Source organism: Salvia splendens, chromosome 22 (assembly GCF_004379255.2).
Source record: "Salvia splendens isolate huo1 chromosome 22, SspV2, whole genome shotgun sequence".
In the NCBI taxonomy this organism is placed as follows: Eukaryota; Viridiplantae; Streptophyta; class Magnoliopsida; order Lamiales; family Lamiaceae; genus Salvia; species Salvia splendens.
Window position 1 is genome coordinate 18,763,472 of NC_056053.1, and position 23,088 is coordinate 18,786,559.

Here is a 23,088-nt window from a genome sequence, read left to right on the forward strand (position 1 = left end):
GGAGTATGATTTTTCATAGAGAAAAAGTAAATATGGTAGTTATATGACTTTACCTCTCCCCTTGAAGATGCTCTAATAATATGGACCTCACATTCCACTAACATTATTTATCTCTTCCTCTTTTACTTTACCAATTCCACATTAAAACTCGTGTCATTCACAATATGTCGTATTTTTGTATATGGATGGAGTATTAATTTTATAAAATGAATGAAAAAAGAAGCGTGACAAATTTGACGAAGGGAGATTCTTGTGAATTGTATTTTAAAATTGTTCTAGGGACTTGAATACTAGTGAAAGCAAATGATAGCTGTTGATTACAATAATTTCTAATTCAAAGTGATTTGTTAATCTAACTAATGTGTGAATACGGAAAAATCCAAATCCGGATAACATACTATAAGATGCAACTCGGATAAAAAAATTTATTATGAATGTCCATATTTCAAAGAAAAGGTATGAAAGAAATCAATTACAGTATTTCAGTTTTTGCACCAGAAAGTTGAAACCCAATCTTTCTTTTTTTCTCTACTGCTCCACCTTTTTCCTTTTCTTCAACAATCATCTCCCATCTACTCCATTTATCTCATTTAAGATGTCCATATTCTTAAATGAAACAGAATTTTATCAGAGTTAAGTGAAATAAGTAGAAAGAGAAAATATTGTTAAAAATTTTATTAGGAAGAGAGAGATTTATTTTCATATGTAGTATAATTAGATATTTCGAGTGAGATAAATTAAAAAGGAAATATGAACAAAGTTGAGTGCGGCGAAGAAGAGATTGCACCAATTCAAATAGTAACGCAACGCATGGAGAGAAAAAATATTCCTTCAATAATAAAAAGTCGGTGCACGTGGTAATGCATTTTACGTAGGATCATTGAAATTTCTGCATTTTTTAGTATGATACTGCTACTATGTCTATAACAAAGAAAAATATAGGTTTTTAAAATTATTTTGGGAATAGACCTTTTCAATTTTTAATTCAATTGAATACTTCAGTTTCAACGATTATCATATATAAATTAGGTCGTAATCTTTGTTTTTCTTTTGACTTGATGTAAGTAGATAAAGAATATACTAGCCCACTCCATTACACCATAAGATCAGAAGACCACTAAGCTGTTGGACGTTCTCCAATAAACCGAATATTCTAATCTAATCTTAAAACATTTCATTAAATTACTAGTATTATGTAATCAAGTGACTATTATGGGACGACTATTATGAATTTAATTTATGATATACATATAGAGGATATCGGAAAGTTTAAGATTTAACTTATTCAAATTAATTTATGATATACGTATAAAGGACTAAAGTAGAAAATGTAAGAGAAAGTAACTAAAGAAATTAAAGTAAGAATGGTAAAAAAATTAAATGATACTCCCTCCGTTGATAAAAAATAGAGCACATTTGTCATTTTTAGTTGTCAATGAAAAATAGAGCACATTTAAGAAAATAAAGTTTTCAAACTTTTTTCTTACTTTTTCCCTTCTCTCTTACTAATAATATGAACCTCACATTCCACTAACACTACTTCTCTCTTACGTTTTTTTTCTTCTCTCTTACTAATAATACGGACTCAACATTCCACTAACACTACTACTTCTACGTTTTTTTTCTCCTCTCTCACTAATAATACGGACTCAACATTCCACTAACACTACTACTTCTCTTTTACTTTTTTTCCTTCTCTCATACTTTACTAATTCCACATTAGAACATGTGTCATTCACAAAGAATCCTATTTTTAATGGACGGAGGGAGGAAATACTAAGAGCATCCACTGTAGGGGAGGCGCGCCGGCCGCCCCGGAACCACCGCCGTCACGGTGCCGACAGGCGTGCCGGCCTATAGCGCGGCGGTGAGCGGCGCGCCGGTAGGGGGATGAAATTTTTTTTTTCGTTTTATAAAAAATTTATTTAATTTACCTATAAATACACCTCATTTCCCTCATTATTTTCACACCATTCCAACTCTTTATTCATATTTTCTCTCACTAAAATTTGTGGATTCCATTGGTATTAAAAATGGATGATTTGTGGAATGACGCGTGGAATTCTCTGATTCAAGAGGTGCACAGGAAAGCCGACGAGGAGGATGAGGCGCGGGCGGTGGAATTGGCGGAGGCCGCGCTCCCTCGTGCGATTACTCATCTTCGGACCATCCAACGAGACCATAGCGGAGCGCACCAGCGGCTAATGGCAGACTACTTTGTGGATAAACCCTGTTACCCACACGAGATTTTCCGTCGGCGTTTCAGAATGGCGCAACAGCTCTTCACCCATGTAGCGACGAATTTGGCGGAGCGGTACAAGTGCTTCACCCTCCGGAGTGATTGCACTGGCCGGATCGGGCTGTCTACTTTTCAGAAATGCACCGCTGCAATTAGGCAGCTTGCCTATGCCGGACTGGCTGATATATTCGACGAATACCTACAGATGGGTGAGACGACTACCCTAATGGTGCTCAGGCAGTTTTGTAAGGGGATTCGGGAAATCTTTGGTCCAGAGCTTCTACGAAAGCCAACCTCTGATGAGTGCCAGAGACTGCTAGATATGCACGGTTAGGTGCACGGTTTCCCAGGGATGTTAGGAAGCATCGATTGCATGCATTGAGAGTGGAAAAACTGCCCGGTGGCGTGGAAAGGCCAGTTCACTACTGGTTTCAAAAGCAAAGGTCCATCGATGATTCTGGAAGCCATTGCTAACTACCGTTTGCGGATCTAGCATGCATGTTTCGGTGTTGCAGGTTCGAACAACGACATCAACGTTCTGCAGTCATCCCCTCTCTTCAATGATGAGTGCTGGGGGAGGGTTCATAAATCAGATTCGTAGCCAGCGAAACGCAGTACCACATGGGATACTATTTGGCAGATGTGATATACCCTCGTTGGCCCGTATTCGTCAAGACATTTCGCCAACCGGTTGGACCGAAGAAACAATTTTTTGCGCGAAAACAAGAGGCTGCTAGGAAGGATGTTGACCGAGCTTTTGGTGTGCTCCAAGCGCGACGGGCCATTATACGGTGACCGACATGAGTTTGGCACGATGATGATGTCGTGAATATTATGTTAACATGTATCATATTGCACAATATGATAATAGAAGATGAAGGATTTGCTGCAGAGCGTTGGGCACCGGAAGATGGTGCAAATTCAAGTCACGGTGTTGCCTCCGTGCCGAGACATATGGGTGTACCATATAGTAATGAATATTTGCTCCAACGTTTCACTGATATGCGCAGGAGCACAACGCATGCCACACTCCAGGACGATTTGATTGAAGAGGTATGGGCACGTAGGGGAGGGGGCGCAGCGTGAAGAACATGTGTGATTTTCTATAGATTAAATTTTCGTTGTATAATTTTTCCATTACTTTAATACGACCAAAATTTAGTGTTCAATTTTAATTTATTTAATTATAGCCGTTTTTTTCTAATTATGTGTAGTTCGATAATTTTAATTATAATTGAATTCAAATATAAAAATAAAAAATTAAAGTGAAAAGTGGCTAAAAAAAGTGTCCACTATTGCTGCAGACACTTCTTTTTGTGGGCGCGGACAAATACGAAGTGGCTGTGGACAAAAAAGTGGCGGGGCTATTGGAAGTGTCCACCTTATAGTGGATGCTCTAAGAGTATCCACTATAGGGGCGGCGCGTCGGCCGCCCCGGAGGCGGTTAAGCCGCGGCGGGCTATAGTGGGCGGGGCATCCGCCCCATAGCGAACAGAAATTTTGGGGCGGATGGGCGATCGGCGCCTAGTCGCTGAGGACGCGCCTACCGCGTTGCGAAGCGCCGGCCTATAGCGCGGAGGGCAGCGGCGCGGCGATTAGGGGCCGACAAAAAAAATTTCATTTTTTTTAAAATTTAATTTAATTTATCTATAAATATACATCATTCCTCTCATTATGTGTAGTCCGATAATTTTTATTATAATTAAATTTAAATATAAAGAAAATATTAAAGTGAAAAGTGGCTAAAAAAGTGTCCAATATAGCTGCATATACTTTTTTTTATGGGCACGGACAGTTACAAAGTGGTTGTGAAAAAAAAAAAGTCTTCTGGCTATGGGAAGTGTGTGCCATGCTATAATAACCGTTTTCTTTCCCCTAGAAAAGTAGCCATTGCAAGTTGTCTTTTCTTTTAAACTTCAAAATCTCAAATTTAGCGCCTTCATATCATTAAGTCTTTAGCAATTTAATATGCAGATGTAATGGCTTAAGTAAGGGCTCGAGGTTGACTTTCAATAATTCACAAATTCAACTTTACATCTGAGTCATCATGAAATTATAATTTTATTCTAGTTTAGAAATAGATTTTAAACAATAAAAACTAATAATAAAAGTTTGTTTTAAAATTAAAAATCTATTTATTAAATTCAAATTTTTTAATCAAATTTTTTTAAAATGATGGAAATATCCTTGAAGTCAAAAAGGTTGAACAAGATAAAAATAGTGAAAATAAAAATAAAAAAAATCTAAAAATATGATTACTCTCTATATCCAGAGCCTATAGTGTTAATAAATTTCAGCAGGTACAAAAACAAATACAAATACTAAAATTTTCCAGAGAGATTAAGCAGTTCACTTTTTATTTTAAATCATCCCAAATCTGACCTCTTTCTTTATTAAGTGGAGTACTACAAAATTATAGCCATTCAATTATTGGAACACTTCCCCAAAAATTGGGAACTAGTCTAGGGACATGTATAATCAAATAATGTGATGAAGTACTTTTCTGTTCCATATTTTAAATATTAATTTCACCCTCTCTTATGCTATCTACCAACGTTGTCTCTTATTCGTCTCTTAACCGTCATATCTGTTCATTATTCATAGACCACACTGTACTTTTCATCTCATCTTTTAATTAAGAGGCAGCACCTGCAACCCTTCATCTCTTAATCATCTCATCCCTTAACTATACATTTAATTTCATTTTTTATTTTTATTTCCAACAAATTCAATTAATAAAAACACACTTCATTAAATAAAATAAAATTACAACTTAAAATTTTAAAAAAATAAAAAACCACATTAATAAAATTCTAAAAAAATAAAAACTACATAATTTAAAATCTTCTGCTCACTCTCTAAATTCAAAATCTCAAAACACAAAGAAGCAGAAGAAAGAGTTGTCTAATGGCGATCATGTGCATCTACTGGTTGCCAAATTTTGCCCAAATGTGATCAATTATATCCTCCTAGAGTTGGGCGTAGACGGTAGAATCACGTGTCCTTGCCTGAACAGACCACCGATCTTGCATAGACGGATGCACTGCACTGCGAGGCGGACTACTTGCGGTAGAGCTTCCCGGGGTTTCAGGGTCGAACCAATTTCCAGCCTCAGGTCCTTCGTCGGCGACAATCATGTTGTGCAAGATTATGCATATATACATGATGTCGACCATATTCTCCATAAACCACGTATGAGTCGGGGCTTTGATAATGTTGAAGTGAGCTTGGAGAACCCCGAACGCTCTCTCCACATCCTTGCGAGCAGCCTCTTGCTTCTGCTCAAAAAGAGCTTGTTTTTCGTTCATCGGCCTGTTGAACGTCTTCACGAAGGTTGGCCACTTCGGATAGATGTCGTCGGCAAGATAGTACCTCATTTTATACGGCCGGTTGTTAGCGATGAAGTTGATGGTCGGCGCTTTACCATTCAAAACTTCGGTGAAGAGGTTGGATTGGTTAAGCACGTTGACGTCGTTGTTCGATCTGAGGACCTCGAAATACGCATGCCAAATCCATAACCTGTAGTCGGCAACGGCCTCGAGTATAACGGTGGGGTGGGTGCCTTTGTGGCCGCTCGTGTATGACCCCATCCACGCCACAGGGCAATTTTTCCATTGCCAATGCATGAAATCAACGCTGCCAAGCATCCCGGGAAATCCATGCACTTGTTCGTGAAGTCGGAGCAGAAACTGACAATCTACGGTGCTTGGCTTCCGAAGAAATTCGTCAGTGAAAGCTGCCCGGATGCCTTTGCAGAAGTTCATCAAACACATTCTCCTAGTGCTTTCCCCAATGTGCAGGTATTCGTCGAACAAATCTGCCGTTTGTCCAGTAGCAAGCTGACGGATTGCTGCAGTACATTTCTGGAACGTCGTGTGACTGGGACGGCCAATGGCGTCGAACCCTTCTTAGAAGAACTCTTCCCGGGCTGCCAATGTATTTGCGATATGCAGAAATAGCCGTTTCCGCATGCGGAAACGGCGACGGAAGTAGGTCTCTCCCCATACCGGGTTCTGACAGAAGTAATCGCGTACCAACCTTGCGGCAGCTTCCTCCCGGTTACGATGGATGTAAGTCTGGGATCGCCTTTGAGGCGCCGCGGCTTCCTCCTCCTCCCTACGTCGATCTTCTTCTAGCGATTCTTCCATTATTCAACGCATTTGCTCAAATGGATCCATGAATGGATATAAATTTTGGAGAAGAATAATGTTTTGAGATGAAGAATATAGAGTGTTCGAGAGAGAATAGAGAGTTTTTTTTTGTGGATTAATTTGTGGGAATGATTTGATATTTATAGAAGTGATTGGGGGCTTAAAAAAATAAAAAAAAATTAAAAATTTATACAAAACGGCTATAAACGGCTAGTATAATTTTGGGTTTTTTTTTAATTTTTTCTGAATTTTTTAAAGAAAACAAAAAAAACATTTTCAATGGAAATAAACGACGCCCACTCCCGGGCCGGTGAGTGCGCGTCACGGACGAACCACAGCTCGCCCCATGGCCAACGTGCGTGGCGAGACAGCTCGCAGACTGCCTCTCCGTGACGAGACACGGGACGGGATGGGTACGGGCTGGTGACGAGACGGAGCCCACAACGCTGTCTCGATGCGGTCTCGTCTCTCCGAGACGAGATAGAGACAGCAACGAGGCGCGTTGCGGATGCTCTTATCTTCTTGATTATAGTCATAACTAACGTAAAAAATAGGAAAAGAAAATATGAACATTATTTTATGGACGGACCGAAATGAAATAATTGACAAAATTTTCAAACTATTTTTCCTATTACCAATTTGATTTAAGATCAAACACCATATTTATCTACTGTGTGACGACAAGAGTGTCATGCTCTTAGGTGACATTCGGTTGTCATGTCTAATTATCATATGATAATTCATTTACAATTGAGTTGAAAATTTATTTTAGTTTGAGAGGATCACTATAATCAATTATCAGATGATTAAGTGTAAGGGTTTAGTCGTGATATTTAATATTAAGAACTAAACATAATATATATTTAATTATGAGATATATTGAAATTTATTCTCAGACATTAATCATTTTTCTGCCGTCGATGTGGATGTCTCAATCTCATTATGGGGGTGGGTTTCATCAAGGCATAGTTGGACAGCGATGGAATTGCTTGTCGGTTTGATTTTGGTTTTTAGTGCTCATGATTCTCATTTCTCATAACTCACAAGGTCTGGGAAGGATCTCATAATTCTCATTTTGTAACAACCATACTCTGTGCTAGGTATATACGCCTCGTTTTAAATGATGCTTATAGCTACAGTTGCTCGTAATAATAATAATAATAATAATAATAATAATAATAATAATAATAATAATAATAATAATAATAATATGAGCTACAGTAGTTGATATAGCACAGGGATGGCTAGGCTGTGAAATATACTACTATCGATATTTTAGATAGTACTAATAACAAAGGATTTCAATATGATTTTCATACAACATAGAGGGGCGAATTAACAAAAATTAACATTTCCTCTACGTATATTATGGAGAGAGAATTTTGTACATACACATGGGAGAAAGAGATCAGATTAAATAGAATTTCTTCCCTCTGGAAGTTTGAATTTTTTTTGAGCATATACAAACATTATATTTTGATCTCATTTACGGGTTGGGGGTCTGCCTTAACCCCCGCCCACAAAGGGCGATTTTTGATTTAAAAAAACACTAGGCGAATCGGATAAAGTCTCAAATTTTATGGACATGGTACATGAGAGGATATTTACCCTAGTTATATTAATTTATATTTTTTAAAATCTCTCCATACACTTAATTTTTTAAAATAATTGCAATAAGATATATTTATATGTAATATTTAATACAAACAATAATATAGTATTTCATAATAATTTTAAATCATTCATTAGATATATATAATTATAAACTATCTTTCAAAATATAAGATCTTTATAAATAGTGTAATTATTGATATGAGACTTTATTTAATTTATTATATTTATTAAAGTAATGAACAAATCTATGAGAAATTTAAAAACTGCATAATCATAATTGATTTTACGTGCAAGCAGTAAGGTCACTTAAAATGGATCTGAGTTGGGCCTGGATTTATTAAAAGAAACTCAATCTATAGTCCAACTCGCATGAAAATTAGTCCTTTATTTTCTTTATCAGTTGTCCACTAAAATAAGTTTTTATTTATTTACAATAAATTTTTTCCTGTTTGTTTCAGTTTTTTACTAAGAATACGTTAACCATTTATTTTCTCTATTTATTTCTCATTTTGCAAATTTTATTTTAAATTTCATACTAAAAATATCAAAAATTACTTTTTATGAAGATAGTACTTAGAGCATCTCCAACCATTCTACTAAACTCAAATCTATTTTAGGGTAAATTTCATAATATTGATTTTGCACCAACCATTTACACTGAACTCAAACCCAAAAGAATATTCCTCACCCACTAACTTTTTATACTTTTCAATCATACCTATATATTTTATCTAAATTACACACTAACCCCATGACACTTTGTCAATATCTTAAATTAAATAAAATAATACTCCTACAACTAAATATAAAATCTATTATTCATTGAATAATAAATTACAAAATTTAGAAAATTTAAATAAAATTGGGTTCTGTGGTGGAATAAAGTGACGGCTCATTCTTAGTAAATACGTAATAGATATTTTTTTTCCAATTATATTGATTAATATAATACTAATATGGGCCAGCCCACTATTTAATAGCTAAATCAAATATTAATAAGATTAGATTACGTTAATTCATAACTTCTTCTCCGCCGCTTCCTTCTCCCTGTAAGTTTCTTTTTCACTGCATTTTAATTTCTCTTCCTTTCTCTTCTTCTATTTTGATAAATATAAATTGATATGGACTTGAATGCAATAACTCAAACCATGAAAAGTGCTTTTGGTATACTTTTAGTGCAAACCTAAAAATAGGTATTTTTTCTTCAAAAACCTAAACCTATAATGGGATTGGTTTTGCAGTACTGTTGGAGATATTATTCTACTGCATTTTAAGTTTTGCAGTGATGTTATAAATACTAGTAACACTTATTTTTAGTCCCCACCCGTCTTCTTTATAGTATATTTTAAGATATTAAGAGGAGCCGATAATTTTTTATATGTGAACCATAACGAAAGGATCCCCTCCATATCGTGGCTCTTAATTGGCTTCATACATTTTTTTAAAACTTACAAGAAATAATTCACTTATATCGTAATGAAAAAAGAAAATGAAAAAATATCTTAAATAAAAGTGGCTGGTTGTTAATAAGTTGTCTTAATCTTATAGTATTAGATATAATGAAATGCCGTGTTGTAGATGACTATAAACGTGTCGGTCGGACCTAAGAGATTAGAGTTGCAACGACGACATTCTATCCTCTTCTTTTTGTACTCCACATTCTATTTTTTGGTCTCTTATTCGTGGTTCATGTTTACCTACTTTATTTTTTATTTGATTTTAACTTCTAGTTTGTTTAGTACTAGTTTTTAACCTAATTAGCCCAAAACTCATATGTAGGGTAAAATATGTCGTAATCAAACTCATTAGTTTTCTAATTTCTCTCTTTATTTTCGATACAGTTTTACTGCCTTTTAAAGACAGTAGCCAGCTGCAAAATATGAACCAGCACAACAAAAACACGAACTCTTATTAAACCACAACAAAGAAATATATCAAATCACTACAAAAAGTAGACAATCTAATACATTTACGTTAACATCAACCATTAAACATCAGAAATGTCCGTACAAGTGAATGGTGGTAATCAAAGGAGCCAAACAGGTCTGATTGAGAGACGCCATCTTACATCTATGACAGGTAAAATGGGAAGCACCATATATATGTAATGAGATAGAATTACATAACACAAGTTAGCTGCAACAAGTAGTTTTTACTTTTCTTTGGGCGTTCTGGTTTCTGCTTCTGGCTCATCAAGGACCGAATGGCTCACAAGGCTTTCAGCTTCAGGCTCGTTGAGGCCCGGATGGCAAACGAGCCTCTCAACCGGGATCTTCATCACATCACGTCGCACTCCAATATCAGAGACAAGTCGGCTAATGCAGTAAATGCCACAACCCATTGCTGTGGCACTGGCTGCAGCTATGAACGATGTAGTCATTAATGGCACTGGCTGCAGCTATGAACGATGTCGCTTGACCACTCCGTCCTACACTGACAGTTGTGAAGATGAGCAGGCCTGTCTTGTAGTAGATTGCAAAATCCTCACAGTTGTTCTTGAAAATGTTGTAGCCGCCAAAACCATTCTGAAAGAGGTATTCAGCACGATGGATGACATCTTCGGGTGGGTCAGCTCGGGCAAGGGTACATGTGCCACCACGAGCTTTAGCAAGAAACACAGCTGGTGTGACACCATACTGAAACTGATAGAGCTCTCCATCAGAAAGGAAGCATTCAAGGCAAGAAGATATGACACCATCATCTTTAGACTGGTCACCACATCTTGGGCAGGGAGAGTCCGACGGGTTTGTTGGAGATGAGTTATGAATTTGTCTAACACCGTTCCTGTCCCAATCTCCTGCCCCGCCCCACGAGTGAAATGGATCACGTTTCCGTTCCCAACATATATTCCTGATGTTTAAATGTTGAAGGAGAGTATGTCAGGAGTCAGGAAACTTCCCTATGTTGTAAATGACAAATCTTAAAGTTCTCTATGAGTGAGTGAAATAATTGCATAGTGATACGTGGATGAGCTTCTCAATAAGCGCAGTAGGGAATCAAAGCTAAATAAGTGTGCATGGATGCATACACACGTGGATCGAATGGGATGAAATCATGCCATGAGCGCGGAATAGAGAATTGAGAGTTAGTTAGTTTGTTGCTGAGCTGTGATGAATTGTACGCACGCTCAATATATGAGCTGCATTTCCGATGTATTTCTTCCTTATGTTTTGAATTAATGCAAAATCCTCTTTCCCCTCACTCGTCTCTCTCTCCGACTAGTTCCTTTTGTATTGGTCGAATTCCGGTCGCCGTTCCGATCATCGGGGACCCCAATTCTGTACCAATAGACGATTTTTAACTCCAGAGGAGATGGCAGAGAAAAGAGCCCAGGGGCTTTGTTATGGGTGCAATGAGAAATTTGAGAGAGGGCATAGATGTGCTAGGAAGCAACTTTACTTGTTGGAGATTGAGGATGGGACTGAGGAATTGGTAATGGATTCTTATGCTAACAATGATGAAGAAGTAACAGAGGATGATAATCCTCTTATTTCCATTCATGCTATAAGTGGCTCAACTTCTAGAGGGTACAAAACTATGCGGATCACGGGAAGGGTTGGTAGGAAGGCTTTGCATATCCTCATTGATTCTGGAAGTACACACAACTTTCTGGACATTCGTTTGGCTCAGAAGTTGGAGCTTCAACTTACTCGGGTGAAATCTGTGATGGTGGATGTGGCAGATGGCAATAGTTTGGAGTGTGACTCGATGTGTAGAGGAATGAAGTGGGTGCTGAGGGGTACTACATTTACTACTGATGTCTTATTGCTTCCTCTGGGAAATTGTGACATGGTATTGGGAATTCAGTGGCTTGAGACTCTGGGTGCTATCCAGTGGGATTTTAAGACTTTAACTATGGATTTCAATTTGAATGGGAAGAGATATGTGCTACGAGGAGGCCAATCAAATCAGAGTATATCTGAAGTATCTGAGAAAGAGATGAATAAGTTACTCACTCATGGTGACGGAATTCAGTTGTGCTGTATTGAAGTTACTAATAATGGTCACTCTGAGCTGTTAACTTTGGCTGGCACAGATGCAGGTGTTCAGGCCATTCCACAGTTCATTCAATCCTTCATTGATGATCAGCCTGAGGTCTTTGCAGAACCTACCACTCTCCCTCCTATGAGATCACATAATCATCGAATTATTCTTACAAATGGAGCTTCCCCGGTCAATTGCAGACCCTATAGACACACAGCCATACAGAAAAATATCCTTGAGAAACAAGTGGCTGATCTGTTACAGCAGGGCTTCATTCGACCAAGTACTAGCCCCTTCTCTTCTCCAGTGGTGCTTGTGAAGAAAAAGGATGGGACATGGAGAATGTGTGTGGATTATAGAAGGGTGAATAAGCTGACTGTTAAGGATAAGTACCCAATTCCCCTGATTGAAGAGCTATTGGAGGAACTTCATGGTGCTTCTGTCTTCTCTAAAATCGATCTCAGGTCTGGGTACCATCAGATTAGAATGGAGCTGGATGACATCCCTAAAACTGTCTTTCGAACCCATGATGGGCACTACGAGTTTGCTGTTATGCCCTTTGGACTTACCAATGCCCCTGCAACCTTTCAAAGCTTGATGAATGATATTTTTAGACCTTATCTGAGAAGGTTTGTGCTAGTATTTTTTGATGATATACTTGTATACAGTGGTGACCATGAGACTCACTTGCTTCATCTTGAACAAGTCTTTGCTAAACTGAAGGAGCATTCACTTTTTGCTAAGAGAAGCAAGTGTGAGTTTGCTCAGGAGAAGATCGAGTACCTGGGCCATATCATATCCAAGGAGGGGGTAGCAACTGACCCTAAGAAGCTCAGAGCCATGCAAGATTGGCCTGTACCTACTGACATTTCAAAACTCAGGGGGTTCCTTGGACTTACTGGATATTATAGAAAGTTTATCAGGAATTATGGCATCATTAGCCGACCCCTTACTGATTTGTTGAAAAAGGATGCCTTCCTTTGGAGTGAGGATGCAGAGAAGGCATTTTTGGAACTAAAAAGGGCTATGATGTCCCCTCCAGTTCTTGCTCTACCTGATTTTTCCCTTCCATTTGTCGTAGAAACCGATGCTTCAAGCTATGGGATTGGGGCTGTGTTGATGCAGAAGAACCATCCCCTTGCTTTTATAAGCAAGTCTCTATCTCCAAAACACAAACTCCTCTCAGTTTATGATAAAGAGTTGCTAGCTATTGTATTTGCAGTGACTCATTGGAGTCATTATCTAGGCAACAAACCATTTGAAGTACGCACAGATCATAAGACTCTGGCTCATCTACTTAAGCAAAAGCTTACTACCCCCGGGCAATTGAGTTGGCTTTCTAAACTCATGGCTTTTGATTTTGAGATAACTTACAAGAAGGGCTCTGAAAATCTAGTTGCGGATGCTTTATCTAGGCTCCACTCCTCTGAGGTTTTTTGTATGGCTATTACTACAATCTCCACAGATTTATATCCGCTGATAGAAGCCACTTGGAGCTCTGATCCTCAGTTACAAGCTCTGATCAGTGAGCTACAGCAGGATCCTAAGAAAAATTCTAAATTTTCTTGGATTGGAGCCCAGTTGAGAAGGAAAGGTAGGTTGGTGGTTGGAAATGATGAGGCTTTGCGGCTCAAGCTCATCCAGCTATTTCACAACTCCAGTGCAGCTGGCCACTCAGGCATCCTTGCTACTTATAAACGGCTCACTTCTCTGTTTTACTGGCCTCATATGGAGAAGCATATCAGGAAATACATCAGCGAGTGTGATGTTTGCCAGAGGTTTAAGTATGATAATAGTGCTTATCCGGGCTTGCTACAGCCTCTCCCAATCCCTGATGAAGCATGGTCTCATGTCAGTCTAGACTTCATCGAGGGTCTGCCATTATCTCAAGGAAAATCCACTATTTTAGTGGTGGTCGACCGCCTCACCAAATATGCTCATTTCCTAAGTCTTGCTCACCCTTACACAGCTTTGACTGTAGCTCAGGCCTTCCTTGATTATGTATTCAAACTACACGGACTACCTACCATCCTCATAAGTGACAGAGATAAGGTTTTCATGAGTCAGTTCTGGTCTGACTTCTTCAAACTCCAGGGGGTTGAGTTACACATGTCGACGGCTTATCACCCTCAATCCGATGGCCAAACGGAGGTGGTGAATAGATGTTTGGAGACTTATTTGCGATGTATGTGTGGAGATCAACCAACTACTTGGAGCAAGTGGTTGAGCTTGGCTGAGTTTTGGTACAATACCTCTTTTCATTCGGCTATTGAGATGACTCCTTTTGAAGCTTTGTACGGGTATCCTCCTCCGGTTCATATTCCATACTTCAAAGGTACCTCAGCTGTTCATGATGTGAATGAGAGTTTGGTCGCGCGCGACGCTATGATGGAGGTTTTGAAGCATCATCTACTCAGCGCCCAGGAACGCATGAAGCAACAACATGATAAACATCGCTCGGAGAGGCAATTTTCAATAGGTGACTGGGTTTATCTGAAACTTCAGCCTTACCGACAGAATACCTTGCGTGATCGCCAGTTTCAGAAGTTGAGTCCTCGCTACTTTGGTCCCTTTAAGGTGGTGGATAAATATGGTGTCGTAGCTTACAAACTGCAGCTCCCAGCCGACTGCAAGATTCATCCTGTTTTCCACGTCTCTCAATTGAAGAAGAAGTTGGGGCCCTTAGGTCAGCTTCATGGCTCGCTGCCCACGGTGGGTAACTCCACTTTCATTGAGCCGGTCCAGATTTTGGAGCGCAGGTTGGTGAAACGAGGCAATCGGCCGGCTACTCAAGTTCTTGTACATTGGGAAAATTCCTTCCCGGAAGATGCTACTTGGGAGTACTTGCATGATCTTCAGGAGAGGTTTCCTCATTTTCAACCTTGAGGTCAAGGTTTATTTTGGGAAGGGGAGATTTGATACGTGGATGAGCTTCTCAATAAGCGCAGTAGGGAATCAAAGCTAAATAAGTGTGCATGGATGCATACACACGTGGATCGAATGGGATGAAATCATGCCATGAGCGCGGAATAGAGAATTGAGAGTTAGTTAGTTTGTTGCTGAGCTGTGATGAATTGTACGCACGCTCAATATATGAGCTGCATTTCCGATGTATTTCTTCCTTATGTTTTGAATTAATGCAAAATCCTCTTTCCCCTCACTCGTCTCTCTCTCCGACTAGTTCCTTTTGTATTGGTCGAATTCCGGTCGCCGTTCCGATCATCGGGGACCCCAATTCTGTACCACATAGCTCAAAAGGAAAACGAAGGTATCCATCCACAAATAAAAGCCAAATAATCAATGCCAATCTCTAGCCATTTAACAATATGCAGTAAATAAATAATAGGCATATAAAACTTGTTGGCGCGGCATGACACATAGAAAGTAATTTGAGATAGCTAACTTATGAAAGAAAAACTATAGATTCGGAAGATATTGACAATAAAGCCCAGAAAGGGGATGGAAGCAAGGATGCCAATGAATCCTCTTCATTCATAGACAAAAACTTGGAGATCATGGAAAAACCGTAATAAAGTGCACAACAGCACGTTTCGTTATAAAATACTCTGAAAACATATAAGAGAAAAAAACAACTAATTGTACAAAGAGCAAACTTCAATTATATCCCTAATCCTATAAAATAGGAGTGTGCACCTTTTAGGTCCCTGGAATTTGAAAATTATCACCATAATTCTCTGGGAAATGAAAAATATCCACATGTCATTTTTTCCTATTTTGCCCCTGAACGGCTGAACCCATTAAGGACATAGTATCTTTTTATTCTCTAATTATTTTAGGTTGAAGATTGTAATAAGATTTGATGGTCAATTATGAAGAAATATATTTGATATATCTATAATTAATTAATTATTTTATAATTACAGAAATTTTTTAGACTATTTTATCACCAAAAATTTAAATGGTTTTCTTCCAATTTAATTTGATACTTATTTTATATTGTAGTTTTTCAAAAAAAATATTTCAATTGATTTTAAATTTATATATCTACATCAAAATAAAATCAAGCTTTATTGAATCAATTTGTGGTATGAGTAAATATACTATTTTCAGTTAAATACTAGTATTATAATAAGATTTGAAATTTATACATTTATTTATCAATTTATTCAAGATTAACTTATATTACTACAAACAAATTATAATATTTCAATATAAAATATAACTTAAATAAAATTTGAATTTCGATAAATAGAAGGAAAATCAGTTGATTTTTATATTTAATTAATCACTTGGTTACCATTTCAACCACTTCTACAAGAGCTACATTTACTAAACAGAAATTAATATCTCATTAATTTTGTAAGAGCAATTTCAATGGTATTTTGTGTAGAAATAATCAAATAACTTGACTACTAAATAGAGAATAAAAAGAGGAGTGATGCTAAATGGCCATATTATGGCCGGCCATAAAGGTTAATTTAGTCCATTTACATATATAAAAAAATTAGAATTAATGATATAACCTTATATGCGTGTGAATGAACTTGTAAGTTGGTACTTATCTTTGAATTTCATTATGTAAAACACATTAATATCACGAATTACTGTATACGTTTAGCAACAATAAAGAAATGACAGCAGTAATAAGTTGAGCAAAATCTACGAAAGAGCAGCAGTAACATGTTGAGCAACAAATAATGAAAATGATATAAAAGTAAAATCAAGTAGTATTAAACCAAAAATATGAAGAAAAAAAAATCAGTTTTTTTTGCTATTAAATCAATTTATGGCTGGCCATAATATGGCCACGTAGCTTTATTCTAAAAAGAGGGCTCAAGGACAAAATAGGAAAAAAGGGACGTGTATATTTTTCACTTTCCCAGGAACTAAGAGCATCCACAATGGAGGCTAGCCGATCGCGGGCGCTAGCCGACCGCTTGCCGATCCGCTAGCCTCCATTGCGACAATTTAGGCTAGCCGATCGGCGAGCTCTAGCCGATTCGCGGGCACTAGCCGATCCGTTAGGCGATCTGCTAGCCGCCATTGCGGGCTCGGAATCGGCTAGCCGATTTTTTTTTAATTATGTAATATTTTTTATAATTTACTTTTTTTAATTTAAATAAAATTATTGTATTTTCCCGTATCTGTGTCGTAAATTTAATTCCGTATTTGCATGATTTTAATTTTTAATTATGTAATTCCGTAATTCGTGTGTGGAAGAGGAGTTTTTTTTAAATTAATGTAATTTTTTTTAATTAATGTACTTTTTTAAATTTTAATATTATTATTGAATTTTCCCGTATTTGTGTCGTAAATTTAATTCCGTATTTTGCTTGATTGTAATTTTTAATTATGTAATTCCATAATTCGTGTGTGGAAGATGAGTTTTTTTAAAATTAATGTACTTTTTTTAATTTTAATATTATTATTGAATTTTCTTATGTCATAAATTTAATTCCGTATTTTGTGTGAATGTTAATTATTTGTTTTTATAATTTTGTTTATTGTGGCTAGACTATGGCTTGGTTATTGCTTGTCCTAATGTTGTGGCAGGAGGAGTTTGTGGCTGGACTAAGGCTGGACTATTGTTGGGCGAAAGCCATTGCGGATGCTCTAAAAGGTGCTAACCCCATTTTTTCCCATGACTAAATTTGAAGTTCACTTTTATATAAAAGGCAAAAAATTGAAAGCTTTTAGTGAAGGAAACCAATAGAACTAAAAAGAGATTGGAACAATCTCGGAGTGATCAGAAATCTACCCAGCTCAAAGTAATAACATAGAAAACTACTAGTCTGCCTAACCTATTAATTGCATCCGCACAATAATATTTATACGTACATTCTGGATCCCCAGAATCCAAACCCAATCTATCCAGTTAAATAAAGCTTCAAAATAACAGCAACTCAAACGGAAGATACTGAAAGTCTTCTGTCAAAAACCAATTTGTTTTTGTACAAAATAAGTTTAAGCAAATAAGGACAACAATTTAGAACTATTTCAAGGGAAAAAACAACAAAAATAATCCATTTTGCATAGCAAGATATATCGTTATCAATAAAAGAGGCAAGCACAAGGAGCATCTGGGTTCTTCTCCTAACTGCTCAAAAACAGAATCCTTTAAACTAGAAAAAGTTTCAGGTTCTTAACTCAATTCCTTAATCAGTACTAATACAATCAGCTAACTGTGGTGATCAACGGTGTGAATTTTCATATTAGGTTATGCATAGAATGACATACAGCCAGATGACATATAAATATGGAGTATTTAAACATCATTCACTACCTTGATCCGACTCCATACACCGAATTAACACGTAGTCTCTAGAATGCAACTTAATAAATATACCTGCAATCTGATCTAACAAACAGGACCATGGGAAATGCAAGAAGTGTAGAATGCCCAATCAACAATTACTGGCGAATCAAGAACACTTTATTATGGTAAATTCAGACGATTTATAGTACTATCTGTTTGCAAATTGCAAGTAAGGTTCAACAACCTGAGATTCACATTGCTACAAGCATACCTTTAGAAAAATTAAACAAGAACAAGATAAGGTGTTATCATTTTGCTCAAAAACATTTTCACATTTCGCTAACAAACTAATTCCAGCAAAATCCCTTCAATATTCCATTCCTACTCCACCATTCCCATATATCGAGTTGAGTTACGCGTTACATTAAAACGTCATAAAACGAGGATAATTACATGTTTCATACTTCTTCTGTGCTATACTAATGGAGACTTTTTTTTTTACACGGAGATTAAGAAAAATTGTAGCTAAGTTAAGTAAAGGGAGAATAAAGTGAAAAATGAAAAATGTAGAGAGATGAAGAGAGTATTTTTTGACATGGAGATTAAGAAAAATTGTGTTAGCTAAGTTAAGTAAAGAGAGAATAAAGTGAAAAATGAAAAAGGTAGAGAGATGAAGAGAGTATAAAGCGAATTTTTGAAACGGCATTTGAACAATTGGATTATAACAAAACACTTTTTCCAACTCTATTCAAATTTATTTTTTTCCAAGAAAAATCGCTACAAAGACTCGGAGTAGCTAAAATTACGGACTTCTTGACGCTCAGTATACTTTGGTTCCATCACAAGATCTCAAATTTTCAAAAGAATAATTATGTCAACTTCAAGGGTTCATAGACAGGAAAAAAATACTAATACAAGTTAAAGGGTGCACCTTTTAATCAATAACTTAGGACATGTTACAAAACTGTGCATTTAAACTTGATGATCTAAAAAAAATATATCAGCGCTTATACCTGACGAATCTAAGTTTATAATCTAATATACGTTTGGAGATCCTTTCATCATATACATGTATAAAATATTTTTAACTCAGCGACGTGTGATATACCCATCAAGTTCTAGCATATCAAACACAAATGGAATTTATGACTTACATGTTTCGCATGAAATGCCCAAATGTAAACTATTCCAATAAGATCATTTTCCTACTCTGATACCACTTAAATGTCACACCCAACCCTTTTTTGACAAATATACAAATATAAATTTAAATAAAGGAATCACATATTAATTATTTCACCATCCAAATACCATAATTACAAAACTCATCATTTATTAGACTTATTTGCAAATATTCTAAATCCGCACATATTTCTATCATATAATTCATTTACAATATATAGAACATATCCATTGCACCAATCGCATATTCATATCATATTCCACCATCTATAACAAATAACACATAATTATATCAGAGTCACATCATATAATCAAATTATTCAATTTATTTAACACCTAGCTAAAAAGCACATAAAATATGTAAAATTAAAAGTGTAATTTATACACACCTTATTACACGGACGACAGATAATCTATTCTTTTTTTTGATACAGCTTAAGAATTCGTACTAATTCTTATTGACGTTCCGTGAATTTTCTTCTATCTCCACTCCCTCCTTTCTGTTTATCCTCTGTTTATAATGTGAATCAGACTCCTTAACCGCCTCATTTTGCAATAGTTACATTCTATCAACCCCCAACACCTCTCTCCTACACATAATATATTTATAGAAAATTGTAGTATCATGTATCCTCTAAGCTATACACGTATAGCACTTACATATCCTCAAAAATGTACACATATATTACCGATAACTTTGTGTACTATTATAATATTTTGATAATATTCGTTATATTTGGTAACATATACCGGTAAATTCGTTATATTCATTAGTTTTTTTGGTAATAATCATTATATTCGTAAATATATACCGGTAATATTTGTATATATCGACATAACCGATAGAATTTTCGTTACACCACGGTATAAGAAAATTCATACTGTTATCGTATCGAAAACTTATGGCAATTCTCTAGTGTATTTTACTGCATGTCATTATATGTGTGTGTGTTTGTTTATTAGGTATTTATTGATTGAAATGTACATACAATAAAAAGTGTTAATCATCCTTTTTTATAATGCAGACTATCAATGGCGCAACTGATCAACTGTAGTCGAAATTGTTTCAGAGCTATGTTGGGATGAATTTGCCATCTGAATATTGATAAATTCAATAGTGTATGTTTGGACCAATATTAGAAGGACGTGGGTCCAAACGAGATGCATAATTCATCATGTTTCCCATTTTTTTGTCAGTGGAACGCACGTGTTTGATCCAAAGCTCCATATACATGGTGTATGGAGCCTTTCTATTGTATTTAAGGATGATTTTGATAAACTTACATATGAGGAATAGGAAAGGCGAAACAATGAAATGAGTGAACTTCATATGAAGAATTTGATTCAGACAATCTTATTAAGCGTATTTACATTAAATTGTTAGAATTTTAGTATGTCTAACCTATATAACTAATTCTATTTTCATTAGATGTTTACAATATACAAGAAAGAATCTTGGAGTATTGACCCAATATGACCTACCTAGCTGATGATGAAGAAGCAACATTGCATGGTGGTTAGGAAGAAGCAAGATTGAAAGCCAGCATTGAAGTTTGTATTAGAGTGGCAAAAACACGGGATGCGGCAAGATTGATAGGGCCAACTGTTCCACGGTCTCACGATTAGAGCAGCGATATCAAAGAGTAAGTGATATGAATCCACATCAGTTCCACATAAATTAGTGATTTAATGTTTACTTATATCAATATTTGTCTAGGGTTCAATATTACTGTAGGAATCCCTTTTGAGGCTAAAGATGAGTCTCAGTGTGCACGGAATGTTATGAAAAACTTGGTGGTTTTTGGAGAGAACATCGGAGAAGATGTATCTCCTGAGATACATACCGTAGCGTCCAAAGTTCTTAACGCATTCAAAATAGATGAAATAAAACCACAATTTGAGAGAGTTTATATAGATGGGAAAGCTAAACTGAGAGTTGCTAAGATACAATCAAAACTGCATTTAAGAGCAGCTCGTAACCCATCTGATTTAGTGATTGTGCCTACTTAAAGATCAGGTACGTACATGTGCAAACGTGTTGATACATACCATAGAAAAATATTACTCCATTCGTCCACAAGAATCTGCACTCTTTCCTTTTTAGTCCGTCCTACAAGAATATGCACTTTATAATTTTAGAAATTTTTTTCTCTCTAATAAGGTAAAACTCATTCTCCACTAACAATACTTTAATTACTTTTTCTTTCCTACCTCTTTGTTACTTTACCTATTATGCATTAAACCCCGTGCCCAACAAAAGGGCATCTTCTTTTGGGACGGAGGAGTATCCACTAATATTTGACCTATGTCTTAAAGCAAGTTCTGAAAATACACCCATCTCTTGTAACTCTAAAAAATGAAAGGCTTCAGTGGCTTTAAAGCATGCAATGATGAATGCCATGGAGAAGAATTTTGATGATGCAAAACATTCAAACGAATGAGGATGTAGGTGATTACATGTTCTGCCAGTATAATTTGTTTTAAAGATGGTAGCCCCTCCTCAAATGAGTGTTTTACTGTAATTTGATATTAGGATTCAACATTGACATCTTCCTAATCAGTCGGAGTTGCTTTCTAATTGTTCATTATAGAATTGTATTATTAGATTTGCTATGTTTCTCCTTTTGTGATTTGATCTTGGCATGGGTGGTATCTAGGGGTGGTTATTCGGTCGGTCCGGTTAAAACTCTAACCGAATTACAGTAAACTCTAACAGAGTCGGTTCATTAAGTAAACTCTAACCCGATCTCAAGTTCGGTTACTTAATGAACCGACTCTGTAAGAACCAGTCGGTTATCAGTTATAACCGAACTAACCGAATTGAAATTAAAATTATTTATGGTTTTAACTTTTCATCTACTTTTTTTTATTATTATTATTATTATTATTTTTATTATTATTATTATTATTGTATTTCTATTTACAAGTAATAAATTGTTTAGGCACTTTAAAAACTTAAACTTTAAATGATCTAAAATTTAAAAGTTTTCTTCAATAATAGGTGAAGGGTTATCCTATTTTTAAAATAGTAGTAATGCTTAAGCACTGTATTGACTTTGAGAGATCTTATTTATAAAATAATATTTAGAAACTTTATAAATTTTGAGATATTATAAGTATAACTGATAGTGATACAAATGTCTCATTTTGCTGGTCGTACATATTTTGTAATACTTTGATCCACAATATAAAACGCTCATTTTACTATGTTCACAACTCAAATTTTCATTCACTTTTTTATTATTGTGGATCTCACACTTAAATATAAATTATTATATTTATATCTTTTTTATAAAACTAGTACTCTCTCCGTTCCATAGTAGTAGAGATATTTCTTTTTGGCACGGAAATTAAGAAAATGATGTATAATATATTAAATAAAAAAATAGTAAAGTAAGAGAGAGGAAAAAGTAGAGATGATAAAGTAAGGAAATGAAAAAGCAGGTGAAAAGAATTGTGTTGACTTTTACTAAAAAGGGAAATGACTACATTACTATAGAACATAACAAAATGGCAAAATGACTCCACTACTATGGAACGGGGAGAGTAATATACATAAAACTATGATTAACATTTTATTAATTTTTTCTACTATTTTCCTTCACATTTTTTAAAATCTACTTCATCCGTCCGCCATTAGGAGTCTCATTCCTTAGCGGCACGAGTTTTCAATATTATCATAGGGTCTTGAAATTAATTGA

General features: G+C 36.0%; 1 pseudogene; it reads right to left on the reverse strand.

The window, feature by feature from the left end:
- Positions 1 to 10,012: 10,012 nt before the first annotated feature.
- LOC121786867 lies at positions 10,013 to 11,268 on the reverse strand (annotated as a pseudogene).
- Positions 11,269 to 23,088: the final 11,820 nt, after the last annotated feature.